Below are 15654 nucleotides of genomic sequence, written 5' to 3'. Positions count from 1 at the left end.
GTTCCATTTAGTTGAGGACATTCAAGAAGGTTTTCACTACATTCCAGTTTTGCCCAAATTATTTTAAAAATGTTAAATTAAAAATTTTAAAGTTTAATTGTGGCTTTTCAATGATGATCTATAACATAATTCAAACACTTCTTCCTCCCATGTCACTCTTTGCCTTTCTTCTCCCCATTCCACCAAAAATTTATAGAATGTGATTGAGAAATTGAATTTTGCTTGAGATGTACCAGTGGTATCTTTTATACGAACACTGAAAGGAGAAAAAAGTACTGAGGGAGTTGGCTTTCAAGGGAGAGAGTACCAGCAATATTCAATAATTAGGTACATGATAGCTGACCTCTGTACTAGTTGAGATTGTTGAGAAATTCTGTCCAGATTTGGGTGACTGATGATACTGAGTAGGACTGTTGTGGTTGGGGTAAGGAACAGAGGGATTCCTTGCCCCCAAGCCACTCTCCTCCTTGAAGATATGTAGACTCAGAAAAAGAAAGGCGAGAGAAATGAAAATCAAGAATTGTTCATCAAAATTGATGTGTTAATCCAACATCATTAAACAGGGGATAGCGGTACTAGATTCCAGGGACCAGTGATAAAATATATGAGTAAAGGATTGTGGGAAAAGTTTTGGTTCCTTGCTTTTGGAAGTGACTTAGGATTCGTGGTGGGGGGGGGGTGGATTAGAGGGGTGGGTGGGGAAAGCAATATGGGTTCTCCAAGGCTGTGAGTGAAAATGGGCTGATTCCATGGGAAGAAGTTAAGTAAGTTAATACAAGTATAAATTAAAATCAATTAACACTTTAGAGAGATCTCAACGTGTTAAGATTTGGGCAAATTGAATCATTGTTTCATATTGGATGCTTCTAATGAAATTCTCAAATAAATGTATCTTTATAAATTTTTATATATGATTAATACTGCAAGGTGTTAGAAAATGGTTTCTTCAATGACTCCTGAAATTCCAAATGTTGGATTCTAATTCCCTATTCCTAAAGTCTAACCCCTACTCCCACTACTGTTTCATTTATCTGTGTTACCTAGTTTTGTTCATACTTCCTATCATTTTGGTCACACATTTTTTTTTATTCCACCTAAAGATAAAAACTACTCCAATGACTGTGCACTCATTATGTCCTTCAGAAATGTATTCCATTTTTAAATAAAGTTAATCAAATACTGTTCTTACCCAAGTTAACCAGAATCTGCTTTACTATATTTATCAACCATCAGTCTTGGTTTTCTCGGTCCAGTAAAATTATTTGATGTTTGTTTTACATGTTACTCTCTCAAATACATGAAGAGTTATAAAGTTTCCATAAATACATTCTGTGATCTTTGAAAGAAATAATGAATTTATTTTTTTCTGGAAAGATTCAATCCCTTAACAAATACCATTAAGTTATTTGAAAAATTCCATGTTTATTGCTTGAAGTAAAGATTTTTCTTTTATCCTGGCTTTGCATATTTTTAAATGCTTTTATATTTCTAAATTTGTGACAGGTCAAGAATTGGCTTTATTTTTTAAACACTTCCTCTCCTAATCTCAGTTATTTTCTTTTTATTTATATATAATCAATGGAACTGATGACCTTTTGATGGTACGCTATAGAATAACTGGATATAGCAGCTATAAGAAAGTATCATAGATGCTATGACATTTTGAGGCAGTTCAGGTGGGTGAGAAAACTGGAAACAGTGAGGTGGATTTCAAGTGTAATTGTTGAAAAAATATGTGAAGAAAAGTGCAAGGTTTGATACAATGTAACTTTAATGGAAATAACTCTGTACTTGGTGATATAAGAAAGTCTTATATTCTTTCTCTTTCTCTTTATTTTATTGTCTATTTTTATTTCACTGATTTTAAGATCTCATTCTTTTATGGGTTAGTAATGTTCCATTGTAGATATATACCACGTCTTTATCCTTCTCATCTAACCATGGACCCTTGGGTTGCTTCCATATCTTGGCTGTTGTGAATAATGCTGCAATAAATATAAGGGTACATGTATCTTTTGAAAATAGTGGTTTTGCTTTCTTTAGATAAATACTCAGTAGTGGAATTACTGGAGAGTATGGTAGTTTTATTTTTAATTTTTCAAGGCACCTCCATACTATTTTTGATAGTGGCTACACCAGTTTACATTTCCACCAATGGTGCATGAGAGTTCCCTTTTTTCCACATTCTCTGCAGAATTTTTGTTCCTTATATTTTTGATACCATTTTGGCTGCTATGAAGTGATATCTCATTGTGGTTTTGATTTACATTTCCCTGATGATGATTGATGTTGGACATCTTTCCATGTATCTATTGGCAATCTGGATGTCTTCTTTGGAAAAATACTTACTTAGGTCCTTTGTCCATTTATTAATTGGATTATTTGTGTGTGTATGTGTGTGTATGTGTTTTATTTATTTTTTTGTTTTGGGGTCTTTTTTGATGTTAAATTGTAGAAGTTCTTTCTATATTTTGGATGTTAACCCCTTATTGGGTGTGTCACTTTTGAATATTTTCTCCTATTCAGTAGGTTGCTTTTTTTGTTTTGATGATGATTTCCTTTGCTGTGTAGATGCTTTTTATTTTGTTGAAGTCCCAATAGTGTATTTTTGCTTCTGTTTCCCTTGTCTGCAGAAAAATTTCCATAAATATATTGCTAAGGTTGATGTTCAGGAAATTACTGCTTATGTTTTAAGAGTTTTATGGTCTCAGGTCTCGCATTCTGGTCTTTAATCCGTGTTGAGTTTATTTTTATGTGTAGTGAAAGAGAGTGGTACAGTTTTGTTCTTTTGCATGTAGGTGTTTAGTTTTCTCAACACCTTTGTTAAAAAGACTGTCTGTCTTTTCCCCATTATAAATTCTTGCCTCCTTTGTCATAGATTAGTTGACCATATAATCATGGGTTTATTTATGGGCTGTCTAATCTGTTCCACTGGTCTATGTGACTGTGTGCCAGTACCATACTGTTTTGATTACTGCAACATTGAAATATCTTGAAATCTGTGATTGTGATACCTCCCGTTTTGTTTTATTTCTCAAGATGTTTTTGACTATTTGAGACCTTCTTGGGTTCCATAAAAATTTTAGTATTCTTTTTTCTAGTTCTGTGAAAAAAAAATCATTATTTTGATAGGGATTGCATTGAATCTGTAGATTGCTTTGGATCTTATAGACACATTAATAATTTTAATTCTTCCAGTCCATGAACATGAAATATCTTTCCAGTTGTTTGCATCACTTTCAATTTATTTCATCAGTGTTGTATAGTTTTCAGGGTGTAAGTCTTTCATCCAGTACGTTAAATTTTTTAGGTGTGTTTTATTCTTTTTGATACAATTGTAAATAGGATTGTTTCTTAACTTTGTGCTACTTTATTATTAGCATGTGAAAATACAACAGACTTTTGTATATTAATTTTGTAGCCTGCAACTGAATTCATTTATTAGTTCTAAGAGTTTTCTGGTGATGTCTTTAGAATTGTCTGTATATGATATCATATGATCTGCAAAGAGTAACCGTTTTATTTCTTCTTACCAGTTTGGATACCTTTTATTAATTTTTCTTGTCTGATTCCTACAGCTAGAACCTCCAATACTATCTTGAGTAAAACAATAAGGGTGGACATTCTTGTCTTGTTCCTGACCTTAGAGGAAAATCTTTTGATTCTCACTACTAAGTATGATATTACCTGTGTGTTTGTCATATCTATCTATATCTATATCTATCATCTACATCATCTATATCTATCTATTCCTAATATAGTTTTTATTGTCCACTGGTAAAAGCTTACCTGTTTTCAGGTATCAAAAAGTAACTTTTTGTTTCTGTATCATGACCTATATAGTAAATATAAAGAAAATGTTTTCCATTTATCTTTGAATTTGGGGTATTAGCCTCTGGTATAAACTGGCTAATATATTTCAGCAAGGGTGAAGACATTTTATTTTCCCACAAATGTTCATTTTCACTTGGTTAAAGAAAACCTACGTTTTTATTCAATGAGCAGGCTGAATACCTCTCTTCCATACTACTCAATAAACATATTTGTTCATTCTTGGCAGACAAATCAGAAAATCTGTTAAAACATCATTGAATGTCATATATGTTATCTAATATCTATCTGTTATCTAATATTACTGAAATAGTAATAAGAAAAATAAAAATACCATGAGACTCACTACTCTGATGTTTTCAGTAATTCTTCTAGAGATAGGTCCAGAGTTTGAGAAGGTGGCTGTTTTTTTTTTTTTTTTTTTTTTTTTTTTGTGAGAGTTTAAGAAATAAAGAAAAAGGAATATATCAAAGAATTAATTTTCTTTAGTCTTTGGGGACTGACGTCTCAAACTGAAAGAAGGTGTTTTGGATTTGATCCTACTTCTTGTTTGTAGGCCTCAAAAAAGAAAAAAAAAAACAAAGGCACATTATAATTTGTCACCAGGGATAACACTTGTATTAGAAATAGGAACACGGGCTGGGGCGCCTGGGTGGCGCAGTCGGTTAAGCGTCCGACTTCAGCCAGGTCACGATCTCGCGGTCCGTGAGTTCGAGCCCCGCGTCGGGCGCTGGGCTGATGGCTCAGAGCCTGGAGCCTGTTTCCCATTCTGTGTCTCCCTCTCTCTCTGCCCCTCCCCCGTTCATGCTCTGTCTCTCTCTGTCCCAAAAATAAATAAACATTGAAAAAAAAATTTTAAAAAAAAGAAATAGGAACACGGGGGCCCCTGGGTGGCTCAGTTGGTTAAGCATCTGACTTCGGTTCAGGTCATGACCTCATGGGTTGTGAGTTTGAGTCTCTCTTCCAGCTCTGTGCTGACAACTGGGTACATGGAGCAAGCTTGCGATTCTGTCTCCCCCTGTCTGCCCCTTCCTTGCTCATACTCTGTCTGTCTGTCTGTCTCTCTCTCTCTCTCTCTGTCTCTCTCTCTTTCCCTCTCTCTCAAAAACCAAGAAAGTTAAAATAATCATAATAACAAAAAGAAACAGGAACACAGAACAACCACTAGGGCCTTTTTTGAATGCAGGGGTCTCAGCTGAGGTACTGCAGCTTCTGCGATGCAAAATCAGCCTCTTAGAACCTGAGCCCTGCATTTCTGCCTCTCTGAAACTTTAAAAAATATTTGCCATTTAATAGAAATGTGTAGGATACAGCGATCATCCCTTAATTTTCACCTTACGTTAGCTTCCCCCCCCCCCCGCCCCCTCCCGCGTATACCGGGCTTTGAAACAGAGTGATCTACAATCTTACGGGAACTGTGGGATTTTGAATTGTTGACTGATTTTTGCTTTAGGAAATCTCGAGTCAACATTAGAGTAGGTCTGGCAGGTACAGCTAGCCCTGGCTCAGATGTTTCTTATCATATGTCACCTCTCTGGTTACCCACTTGAACAGGACTTAGAGAAAATAGTGTTCCACCTTGACCGTAGTTATCTAATTGAAATCATTCCACCCAGTCAATCACAAGCCAGAATGACTGGACCTTAATAGAAAAAATTGGTCAAACACTAGGCAAATAGATAAAATCAAAAGGCAGATTGAAACTGGTAATAGTTGATATAATGTGATCTTTGATACTGTGTCATCTACAGAAAGTGTTGGTTTGAAAGTCACGGTTACATACTAAGTTTTCAGATCTTTTTTGTGTGTTTCAATACATCACTTGTTCTGAACATATAGACTTGAAAGTATCTGTGTATTTTTTCTTTGTCCAGTTTTTTTTATAATTACAAAAATAAAAATAGAACACTATGCAATTTCTCTAAAAGAAAAATAAACCATCTAACCCCCTACCAACTAATACAACGGTACTTCCAGTTACACTTCTTCCCTTTCTTATCTTTGCCCACGTGGATAGGTGTTCTACATCACTGAATGACAGCAAACATATTTCTTTATTTTTTTAAATGTTTCTTTGTTTTTGAGAGAGAGGGAGACAGAGTACAAGAGGGTGAGGGGCAGAGAGAGGAGACACAGAATCTGAAGCAAGCTCCAGGCTCTGAGCTGTCAGCACAGAGCCCGTCACAGGGCTCAAACCCACCAACCATGAGATCGTGAGCTGAGCTGAATTCGGACGCTCAATGACTGAGCCACACAGGTGCCCCTGAATCACAACAAATATTTTGTGTCCTGTCTTGTTTCATCTCACATTGCATGACCTGTGTTAGACACCAAAATATCAGGGTGGATCATACATGTTCTCCAATGTCATTAAGATTTATAACTTTATTTTGAATGGTCATAAAATGTACATAAAATATCATAGTCTCACTAAAAGTTTTAACAGTACCCCTATTTTTTGGGTATTTATCTTTGCTCCAATTTTCTACTATTTTAGATAATGCCACAAATGCTTTCTTCCCCCCACCCCCCTTCAAATTAGTTCTTGACAAATCACGGGATGAAAGAGTGTGGTTCTTTCATGGCCTTGAATATCTATGAATCATGTCAGTTTGCAATGTTGACAGCCAAGTCCAAGTGTACTCCAAGCAGATAGATGTTATATTTTTAATGCATTTCTTATTGTAATCACTGAAACTGTAGGACTAATTTAGTGTTGTAAGAGGGATTGTTATAGTCAGACCTTAGCCTACTTAGAATTGCTAAGAATTATATTCCTTTAGTCATTGCTACATTAATGATTAAAAACATTTTTAACTTCATAGACTATGCATTATGATTCAATTACCCTTATCCTTGTTAATTCTGTTCCTCTGCTATAATAGTTATATTGGGATATATTATGAAACTTGTAGAACTGTAAATAGTCATGGATCATATTGTATTCTTAAGAGTGAGTTCTGTTAGAATATAAATCCAAACAAAAAGTGAAACAAGCACATTTTAACAATAAGGAAAGGGGACAATATTATATAATAATTTTTTCCTCTGAAAATCCTTCTGCTTTTAACATTCTTAGAAATTAAAATATATTATGTTCTAATGATCCAATGGAAATACATCTTTAAGATAAATCATTTTGTAATTCATTTACTCCTAAACAATCATTGTTTTCCTAGAAAATACATCTAGTGTAGAGATGAATGAAATTATAGGTCAGAGTTGGCCAATCTCAAATTACAGGCAGAGTGAGCCATTGAGAAACCCAAGCCTCACCTCTTTTTTTTTTTTTTTTTTTTTTTGGTGTGTGTGAAGTTGTTTTTTCTCAGGCTCTGTGACCTGGTTTCTTGAGACCAGGCCCTTTGTTTTTTTTCTTCAAGTGATTTTTGTTTTTGAGGCTTAAATATTGGACCAGAGCCTGGAAAATGTAGGTGTGACCAGTACATTCTCTCTTTAGAGATAAATTAGTAGTTTACTTTAGTATAATATGAGCACTAAGAATAACTCCAAATAGAGTATTCAAGTTGGCCTGGGTTTAGTCTTTTACTCCACCTTGAAGGTTTTGAAAATTGAATATCTGTGTCCCTATTCTATTCAGTGAGGACATCTCTCTATAATAGTGAAGACACTAAGTTTAACTGGCTCTCATTTTACAAGGCCCAAAATGTGTGTGTGTGCACATGCCTGTGTGTGTTCATGTGTTTGTATGTTTAATAACATTAGTGAAGTTTTCAAATTATAAATTACTATGTGCTTATTATAAAAATGTAATATTAAACTGTACAGAGAATAAAGTGGAAGTTTTCTGGTCCTTTGCTTCGCACCACAGTTAATCAACATTAATAATTCTATGTACATTGTTCTAAAGATGTACTATGTGTATACGTCAACACAACTTTGGTGTATCATACAGTCATGTGCTTTTCTTCCATTCAGTAATATTCCATAGAACATCATTATTACCTCATTATAATAATACAAAGTCGTAGCATATAATATTGAAAGCATAGGTAAGTATAAGAAAAAAAAGTACCTGTTTTTACATTACCATAATTTTATTCATTTATATAATTTTAATAACTTTGGGATCATACCATATATATTGTGTTACAATATGATTTTTTTCTCAGTGTATTTTGAACATTTATCACAGGTTTAAATGTTCCTCTATGATGTGAAATATTCTGCTTATTTTAAAGGTATACCTGAATTTATTTAGCTCATCTGCTGTTGTTGGATATTGTTTGTTTTCACTATTTTTTTTAAATAATGTAAGAAATGCTTGCACAAAAAGCTTTATGCATTTGTTTATTGATTTCAAGTTTTCCTAAAATCGAAATTGCTAACTCAGAGTATTTGAAACCTGTTGAAATATTACTAAATGGTACAAAGGATCAGTTGAGATGGTGCGTAAACCATGGGATCAGGTGTAATGTTACTGAACCACCAACTGAAGATAAAATGGTTACAATCAACTGGCGTCACTCTGGTTAACCACTTGTCAAAATGATTGGCTACGTTTCTAATGAAATGATATTAAGTATAAAATATACTAAAATATTACATTGTTTATAAAATATTATTTATTTAAAAATATTTATGCCACCTTCTGTGTCATTCTGTGTATCCCCAAGATAGACTAGAGTATGCTATAATAACAACCTGCACATCTCAATGACTTAAAAAACAAAGTATCATTTTATTTTGTTTATGTTACCTTTTGCTTTAGTGTTTGTAGTACTCCTCTTCTTTATTTTCACTCCAGGCCGTAGAAGCCATTTTTGTTTGGCTATGACAGGTCTTGTGGCACAGGGAAAAGAGGTGGTGGAACCATAAATACTCTTGAACTTGTGTTCAGAAGAGACACACACTAGTTCTTCACAACCCATCAGCCAAAGTGAATCAAATTGCCATTCCTCATATCAGAGGGTGGAAAAATAAAATTATTTCACTGTGAGAGGCAATATAAGCTACATGGTGAGTGCTTGCTTCGGCAGCACATATACTAAAATTGGAACGATACAGAGAAGATTAGTATGGCCCCTGCACAAGGATAACATGCAAATTCGTGAAGCGTTCCATATTTTTGAGACTCTTAAAAACTGAGAACAAACTGAGGGTTGATGGGGGGTGGGAGGGAGGGGAGGGTGTGTGATGGGTATTGAAGAGGGCATCTTTTGGGATGAGCACTGGGTGTTGTATGGAAACCAATTTGACAATAAATTTAATATATTAAAAAAAATAAGCTATATGGTGAAACACACTATGAACATGGCAGAAATGTTGAATTTTCTCCCATGGAGTAGGAACAAATATTCTGAATCAGAATAGAATCTACCACATCCTGGTTCTGGAAGGGGTCCAAAATTGGGAAGGGACTTTGACCTGTTCCAATGCTATATTGCCATGCTAGTGCAAGCCTCCATTTGTTCCAAAGCCTAACAAGCCTTTGTTGTAGAGGTAATACATGAAATGAATGATTTCATATGAAGAAATCTCTAAGTGTTCAGTATTTAAAGCATGCAACCTTTGTCTTACCCACAGGTGTTTTTATAAATTATAACCCCCCTCCCCCCGTGTCTTTTTTTCCTGATTGCTACTATATAAGAAAGTAAGCACATTGTAAGAAAGGTTAGCAGGGTAACTCTACTCAAATTAAGGTCTGTACAAAGTCCTGTGTCTATGGTCTCTCTCTCTCTGTGTGTGTGTGTGTGTGTGTGTGTGTGTGTGTGTGTGTGTATGTATGTATCTAGAAGTGCTCTTTGCAGTTTGGGGAAGAGGGAGACCTCTTATAGACCTCTGAAATTTTTTATGATGAAAATTCTTCCAGTATTTGTGTTGATTACGAAACCATCTCTTTCTACAAAATCTATTTTCTCTGTTTCCTTTCTAATTATTAGGAGCAGTTCCAAATAAAACTGTAATCTCTGGAAAAATGTTACAACACTAAATTTTGCAGTTTAAATGTTTCATAGTATATCAAGAGATTGAATATGACCCACTAATAAATGGACAGAAGAGCTGAGATTCCTGGCATATCTTCAGACACAAAATGGCTTTGTGCCATGAGAACAAAAGTAGAATATCTAGTCATTTGTATATATGGCATGATTGCTGACTCTTAGGTTTTATTTATCACCTTTGTGTGCCTCATATAAAACAGTAATCTATCCAATTCTTGTATCTGAAGTCATTTGTACCTCACATCGTAATCCTCTTTCCTTCCTAGGTGGTAAATCTTATTTCGTGACTCACATTGTGTGGCATGAATACTGGAAAATCTAAAAGACTTTAAATCATGTTTTTAATGTGCTTGTACCTTGCTATTGCTACCCATAGAAATTTCCTTTTCTCTTGCACATGGACATGTTTTCATGGAGGTAAATTTATTTTGATTTTAGCTTCATTTCACACATAGTATTGTCGATTACTTTGTTTTCTGCTTGCCAGGTTTTTGCAAAGTTGACATTAAAGGTCTTCCATATCACTTGTCAGGTAAGATAGCAGATACTTTGTTGCTTGGTAGTGCTGGCCCCTATTCTTCTCAGGGTGCAGGGCAAAGTAAATTCAGGAACGTCAGTGGCAGAGTCTCCCCATCGTCTAGGTCTGAGGATATTGATGATGCTTCTTTTTTTTATTGAATTATACTAAGGCCTTTGTACATTTTAAGCTCTCTCCATGCACTGAGCTCTAAGGTCATGGAAGGGTGAGTATAGCTACAGTAATATAGTTTCCTCCCGGGAGAGAAGCTAATGGGGTAGAAAGAAGGGAGAAAGGAAAGATGTCTCATTAAGCTTGTTCTGCAGGCTAATGTAGACAGCTATAATAGAAACTTCATTGCTGGTGTTGGAATGTGTTTCAGTGGTTTTCAAGTTCCCTGGCCAGGAATATGAATGAACTTGTAACATATGTTCAGTGGTTTCCCTACATATGAGTAGTATATATTCAGGAACAAGCACAGTGATGTTCAGTGCTCCCCAGGAAGAATGGAAGCCATTTGTATATGTCCAGGATGGAGAGCCCTTAGATCATTCTCTCTACATGTCATTTATTCACTGCTATGTCTCAGGAACTTGCTTGACTTACTGCTTATTTCTCTTTGACTTCTCAAATTGATTATTTTGTAACTGCCAGTACCACAAATTTGTACCGAAGGGCTAAGAATGGCTATAGTTTTCTCCATTTCCAGCTTTTTAACCATTACTCTTCCATCAGTACATTAGAAATAAAATTCCTTTGAAGCTCATATTATATTAAGTTAATCTCTTTTTCCTCATGTAGGAAATCTTGTTTATTTATTGGCTTATTTACTGAAGTTTGGTATGAGGCCCATTGTCTCTCTCTGTACCCAGATACCATTCACCATTCTGATCAAACTCACAGAATGTTCACGAAACACAAAACACCATGTCTGTATTGTTACTCAATAACCATTAATATGGTAAGGGAGCTACCAATATATTTAGATGACTCACTGTCATGAAACATAATAAAATATGTGACATAATTTTACTTGTAAAATCTAAACATGTGAATGTAAGAATACAGTTACTTTTTTTTTTGTTTTATTCTCAATACACCTGATTTTTAAATGTCACTTGTACTTATTTGCTTGTCTTGATTTTATTTCCGGATTTAATACTGTTGTCCAAGCAGAATGCTTCTGAAAAATACCTAGTTCCTTGGTTTCTGTGATGCCATTTATAATCATCCACTCAGGCTATCATAACCAAAGACTACTGTCTGGATGATTTCAACAACAAACATTTATGTTCTCACTACTCTGGAAGTTAGAAGTCCAAGATCAGTGTGCCCTCAGAGTTAGTTTCTGGTAAAGGCTCTTTTCCTGGGTTATAGATGGCCATCTTCTTGCAGGATCCCTTTTCTGTTTGTGTGTGGAGAGAGAGAGAGAAAGAGAGAGAGAGAGAGAGATTTTGTCTCTTTCTCTTACAAGTACACCACTCCTATCAGATCAGGGTCCCACCCTTTGGACCACATTTTAAACCTTAATCACCTCTCTGGAGGCCCTTTCTCCAAATATAGTCATATTGGGCATTAAGGCTTAAATATATGGTTGGCAGGGGATGGGGGGAGCATAATTCAGTCCAAAGGGCCATCTTCACAATACAAATTTCTTAACTTCCTGTGAGAGTTTCAGTTCATTATGCTTATTTTTTTTTTAATTTTTTTTAACGTTTATTTATTTTTGAGACAGAGAGAGACAGAGCATGAACGGGGGAGGGGCAGAGAGAGAGGGAGACACAGAACTGGAAGCAGGCTCCAGGCTCTGAGCCATCAGCCCAGAGCCCGACGTGGGGCTCGAACTCACGGTCCGTGAGATCGTGACCTGAGCTGAAGTCGGACGCTCAACCGACTGAGCCACCCAGGCGCCCCTCATTATGCTTATTTTAAAGATAGGAAAATGGATTACCTAAAGACTATCAGTTAAGGGTTGCTCTTCACTTATGTGTAAGAGATTATATGCGTAGTATCTTAGCAGAACAAGGAGTTTAGTTTTCTCAAGTAATAGAAATTCCAAAAATAAGTCCAGACCTGATATAGTGACCAACAAAGTCATCGAGAACTTAAACTCTTGCTCATGTCCAACCAACCATGGTAGTGGAATGGTATTTATTTTCATGGAATCTTATTGGATACAATATTACTATTACAGTAATCTATCAGTAGATTACTATTACACTATTACATTATCTACAAATAGAGACTCCTTTATTTCTTCCTTTCTAGCCTGTATATCTCTTATTTCTTTTTCTTGCTATATTGCACTGGCCAAGACTCAAAGTACTATGTGAGATCACAGTGGTAAGAGCGCCTACCTAGTTATTTAAAATAAGCAAAAACTAATTTGAATCTGTTACTTTGATTCTGAATTTGCCATTACTAAGCTATTCTTTTTCCCTTTGGGATCCAAATATATGAAATTTGGCTTATTGAACCAAAAACTTAAGAAATCCATTATCTCTGCATTGCTACCATTTGTGTTTACTTCTCCAGGTATCACTGAGTAAAAAGGCATTGTTTTTCACTGGCACTGAGGTCACAGTGGTGAGACAGATAGATTAAAAACAAACAAACAAAACAAAATGACAAAACCAATAAAAAAAACCCAGATTAACCCCAATTCTCCTCTATTTCTAACTTTCTGAGAGTTTCATCATATGTATGGATTTTGTCAAATATATTTTTCTAAAGTAATTGATATGATTATGTGATTGTTCTTCCAAGGCCTATTAATATGATAGATTATATTAATTGTTTTTTTTAATATTAAGCCAGTCTTGAATCCCTAGAATATAGCCTACTTGGTCATAGCATGAAAGTATTTTATATATTGCTAATTTCTATTAGCTAATCTTTTTCAAAGGATTTTTTGCATCTACATTCATGAATGATATTGATTTATAGTTTTTTGTTTTGTTTGCCAACTGTGTTTGTCAGGTATCAATGTAATACTGACCTCAGAGAATCATGTGAGAAGTATTCTATCCTCTACTACTTTCTTAAGGAGTTTGTGTAGAATGAATGGAAATTGTTCTTTAAAGTTCTCTTAGACTTTCCATCGATACTACTCCAAAGATTTTTTCTTTTTAAGGATTTTTTATATTTTGATTTCAATGTCTTTGTAGTTATAAGGCTATTCAAATTATATATTTCATAATTGGTGATTTGTTTTGGATTGTGCACTTGAAGGAATTGATCTATTTTATCTAATTAAATATTTATCTCTGTAGAATTGTTTATTCTCTTAATATCCCTGTAATGTCAACATGGTCTGTAATGATATTCACTCCTTATTCCTGACATTGGCAATTTGTGTCTTCATTTTTCAGTTTGGCTGGAGGTTTGTCAATTTTACTGATCTTTTAAAATAACCAGTTTTCTGTTTCATTGGTGTTGTGTATTTTTCTGTTTTTAAGTTCATTGATGTATGTTCTTATCTTTATTATGTCCTCCCTCCTACTTTGTTTTGGTTCATTTTTCTCTTTTTCTTCTAATTTCTTTCTTTTTTTAAATTTTTTATGTTTTATTTTATATTTGAGAGAAAGAGACACAGAGCACGATCAGGGGAGGGGCAGAAAGATGGAGACAGAATCCGAAGCAGGCTCCAGAGTCTGAGCTTGTCAGCTCAGAACCCGACCTGGGGCTTGAACTCTCTAACCGCACATGAGATCATGACCTAAGTCGAAGTTGAAAGCTTAACTGACTGAGACACCCTGGTGCCCCATTTTTCTTCTCATTTCTTAAGGTGGGAACTTATATTATTAATTGAGATTTTTTGTTTCCTCATATAAGTATATAGTGATATAAACTTCCCTCTTAGACTTGTTTTCACTATGTTTTACAAATTTTGATATTTTGTTTCTCATTATCATGTGGATAAATGTACTTTTGGTCTCCATTGAGCAATACATAACTTTGCCACTTGTATTATTTAGAAGTGTGTTGCTTAGGGGCACCTGGGTGGCTCAGTTGCTTATGCATCTGACTTTGGTTCAGGTCATGATCTCATGGTTTGTGTGTTCGAGACCTGCATTGGGCTCTTTGCTCACAGCTCATAGCCTGGAGCCTGCTTCAGATTCTTTGTCTCCTTCTCTCTCTTGGCCCCTCACCTTCCCATGCTCTGTCTCTCTTTAAGACTTGGAAGCTTTTCTGGTGTCTCTCTGTTATCAATTTTTAGTTTGATTCCGTTATGATCAGATAATACACTATGCATAATTTTAATATCTTTGAACTTCTCAGAATTTATTTTGTGGTTCACAATATGGCCTATCGTGGTAAATCATTCATTAAACTTTAAGGAATGTATATTCTGCTGCTATTGAGGAGAGTGGACTATAAATGCTGATTAGATCCTGTCTGAAGGTGGTATTGCTGAGTTCTGTATCTTTGCTGATTTTATATTTAGTTGTTCTCTCAATTGTTGAGAAATAGATTTTGAAATGTCTAAGTATAACGTTTCATTTGTGTATTTCTCCTATCTGTTCTATCAGTTTTTGCTCACATACTTCAGAGCTCTGTGTTTGAGGCATGATTCCTATGTGTTCTTTGTAAATTGACCTTGAAAATCACTTAAATTCTTTTAGTTCCAGTTTCCTCTTCAATGAAAGAACAATGATGGAAAGAAACATACTTAAATCACAGGGTTACTGAGAGAATCAAAAGATGTGAAAATATGGTCTGAATTGTAATGTGTTAGATTTAGTGTCTAGAGGTAGTGTTATCAAATAGGGAGGGGAGATAATATTATTAATAACTAAATAATATCTTTATCTCTATTAAGAGAAATAAAGTCTGTGCCCTATTATTCCCCCACCTAGAAATATAACACATTTTCATTAATTTATTGGGAGTCCAAAATATACATAAAAATATTAGTGAATGTCCTTTTACCATATTAGGTGAAAAACGGGATTAATAGAAGAAAGGTCCTATACTTAAACCATGGAGCACTTGGGGATTTGAGATGTTATAACACAGAGAAAATATTTTCAGTGTAACATTTGAATTTAAGAACACAGACTAGAATTGAAAACTCAAATGTATGCTAAAGTCAGTATTTATCAGAAATGAATATAGTTGGCCATATGTATATATGAATGAATGAATGGATTATTAAATAAAAGTAACAATGACTTCTGGTCGGTGTAAATAGTAATTTATATTCAGCCCCTCTTTTTTACATTTAATAGTGACTTCAGAGAACCATGGGGAACATTAAAAGGGAGACTACTGCTAAATGACGCAACTACTGAAATGTAATGCCCTCAGGGAATGCAGGTCCAGTATGACAGGCAGAATTAT

General features: G+C 34.8%; 1 non-coding gene across 1 annotated transcript; it reads left to right on the top strand.

The window, feature by feature from the left end:
• The first annotated feature begins 8812 nt into the window (after positions 1–8812).
• Positions 8813–8919, top strand: LOC115526695. The gene has a single exon (XR_003972724.1). It is a non-coding gene; the product is annotated as a U6 spliceosomal RNA (small nuclear RNA).
• Positions 8920–15654: the final 6735 nt, after the last annotated feature.

This window comes from Lynx canadensis, chromosome D1 (assembly GCF_007474595.2).
Source record: "Lynx canadensis isolate LIC74 chromosome D1, mLynCan4.pri.v2, whole genome shotgun sequence".
Lineage (NCBI taxonomy): Eukaryota > Metazoa > Chordata > Mammalia > Carnivora > Felidae > Lynx > Lynx canadensis.
Note: the sequence above shows the minus strand (reverse complement) of the source record. Positions and strands in the feature narration are given on the sequence as shown.